The sequence below is a fragment of the Urocitellus parryii genome, chromosome 6, assembly GCF_045843805.1.
Source record: "Urocitellus parryii isolate mUroPar1 chromosome 6, mUroPar1.hap1, whole genome shotgun sequence".
Lineage (NCBI taxonomy): Eukaryota > Metazoa > Chordata > Mammalia > Rodentia > Sciuridae > Urocitellus > Urocitellus parryii.
Window position 1 is genome coordinate 147969529 of NC_135536.1, and position 3074 is coordinate 147972602.

Sequence of the window (3074 nt, forward strand, 5' to 3'; positions counted from 1 at the left end):
TAAGCATGTGTCCAAATATAAATAAATAAATGGTTAAATAGGAAGTACAAAGATTAATTTCTGAAAATTGAGGCTTTTTTCTTTTGAACTGATAATATATTCCTCCAATAATCCCTGGTTACAAAAATTTGACAAATATTGGCATAATCTGTCAATTTTTTTATATAATTTTCAAGCGGAACACAGTGAGCTTCCGTCTGATAAAGCAATGAAAGTTTTACAAAACTCAAAAATGCCTTCCAGCACAAACCCGATGAATTCTGTCTCTAAAGGAGAAGAAGCAAAACTAAAAATCATCACAATGGTCTTCTAAAACAGGTTCACTGATTTTCCAAGAGATTCATAAAAATAGTCCCAGTATTGGGCTAGGGGTGCAGCTCAGAAGTAGAAATATTTGCCTAGCACATGCAAGGCCTAGAGTTCTATCACCCAACAATGCAAGAGAAAAATAAACAAACAAACAAAAACCCTCAATGTTAATGACAATTATTATGTTCAGAGAGAAAACAAAACTAACACAGGAAAATCCATTATCAAATGACTCTGTCACTGGACATCACATTTCTCTTGGGGGAGGAACATCATGTAATATCAATACTATAGACCACAGAGGAGCAGCTGTGTGTGCATTCCAGCATATATTGCACAATACAATTGAACCAAAGTACTAATGTGAAAGGTCTGAGCTTTCTCCTGGGTGTGTGGGGGTCCGAGTTTGAGGTTTGAAACTTTTCTTCTCTGGTAGGACATTCTCTGTTTAATTGATACTTATGAATCATGACATTAACTGAAAAAATGAAATACCTTGGAGATAAGTAATTAAGGGCTACCTGGTAGAGGTGCAGGGGGGCCGCTGCTAGGATGCACAGAACACCGATTTATATCCCTGCTGCATGCTCATTTCTGTCTCGCTGTAACATACAGTGAAAAAGTGGACACTGTGTGGCTATGTACTGTGCGTGAGTTAAAGAAATACACAAGAAGTTTAACACCCTTGCTCTTCCACAGTGAAGTATAAAGACTATGTAGTGGAAGGATGTTCTCAGGAGAAATGTGAAATGAATTTTGTCGTCACCATCATCATCATTGTCACCTAGGCCTCTCCATTGTGACATTTGAGTGCCTTTAAAATATGACAGCTGGCTTCCTCAGAGTGATGCAGGAAATGAAGCAAGAAGTAAAGCACAGCGCCTCTTTTGATATGGTCTCCAAAGTTGTACACCATCACTTTTGCTTCCTTCTATTCATTTTCTTTATTATATTAGAAGTGTTGAAGAGTTAAGCAAAAATAATAAAATAACTCCATACAGAAGTCAAAGGAAATAGCATTTATTGGGGAAACAAGGAATTACAAATCCAGTACTCTGAATCTGGGAAGCCTTCAATTGTGTTCTGCATGGCAAATGCAAGGAGAGATTTTTGTGTTTGTGTCTGTGTGCACGCACGTATGCACATTATAATCATACAAAATAATGGGATTTACTATGATATATTCGTACATGTACATAATATAATTTGGTTAATTTCTTTGCCATGTACACCCTGTTTCTCTCCCATCCATCCTCCTTCTGATTCCCAATCTCAACTCTACTGGTCTCCCTTCTAATTTCATGACCATTCCTCTTTTTCTTCTTCTTTTTTTCCCCTAGCTTCCACATATTTGAGAAAATATATGGCCCTTGACTTTCTGATTTTGACTTATTTCACTTGACAGAATGTCCTTCATTTCCATCCATTTGCCTGCAAATAATATAATTTCATTCCTCTTTGTGATTGTGTGTGTGAATTAATCAGACATAGCTTTTTCTATGTTCATATATGAATCCATGACCAGTGTTAACTCCATATCATGTACAACCACAAAAATGGGAAGTTATACTCCATTTATGTATGTCAAATGCATTCTACTATTATGTACAACTAAAAAGAACAAATAAAAATATTTAAAAAGAAAATGTGATATATATATTTGCACACACACAAGGAGTTTTATTCAGTCATAAAGAGTAATATGAAATCTCAGCATAATTTTGATTTGCATTTACCTGATTGCTAAAGATGTTAAACATTTTTTCATATATTTGTTTGCCATTTGTATTTCCTCTTTCGAGAAATGTCTGCTTAAATAATTTGCCTATTTATTGAATGGGTTATTTTATGAGTTTTTGTTGTTGGTGGTGGTGTTTTTGTTGTTGTTTTAAGTGTTTGAAATTTTAAATCAATCTTCTGTTAGAAGAGTAGTTGGCAAAGTTTTTCTCCCATTTGGTAGTTCTTTCTTCACATTCTTAAATGTTTCCTTTGCTGTGCAGAAGCTTTTTAATTTGATGCTGTCCCATTTACTAACTCTTAGTATTATTTCTGAGCTTTAGGGGTTCTGTTGAGAAAGTTGTTGCCTGTATCTGTCTTGGAGTATACACTCTAATATTCTTCAAGGAGTGGCTTCATTCCTAGGTCTTTGATCCATTTTGAGTTTTGTTTTGGTACTAGGGATTGAACCCAGGGGCACTCTACCACTGTGCTACATCCCCAGATCTTTTAATGAATTTATTGATTTTGAGAGAGGGTCTTCCTATGTAGCTTAGAGTCTCACTAAGTGGCTGAGGTTGGCCTCAAACTTTTGATCCTTCTGCCTGGAGTCTCCTGAGTTTCCAGGATTACAGGCATATGCCACCATGCCTGCCTTGAGCTGACTTATGGTCCAGGTGAGAGAGAGGGATATAGTTTCATTCTTCTACAAATGGATATCCAGTTTTACCAGCACCATTTGTTCTTTTAAAAGGCTGTCTTTTCTCCAATGTATGTTTTTGGCACTTCTGTCTAGAATCAGAAGACTGGATCTGAGTGGGTTTTTCTTGATGTCTTCAATTCTATTCCATTGGTCTGTGTGTATGTTTTTATGTCAGTACCATGCTGATTTTGTTACTACATTTCTATAGTATAATTTAAAAAAAATGTTATGATGCCTCCAGCATTGCTCTTTTTGCTCAGAATTATTTTGGCTATTGTTTCATATGAATTTGGGAACTGTTTTTTCTAGTTCTGTAAAAAATGTCACTGATATTTTGCAGAGGATT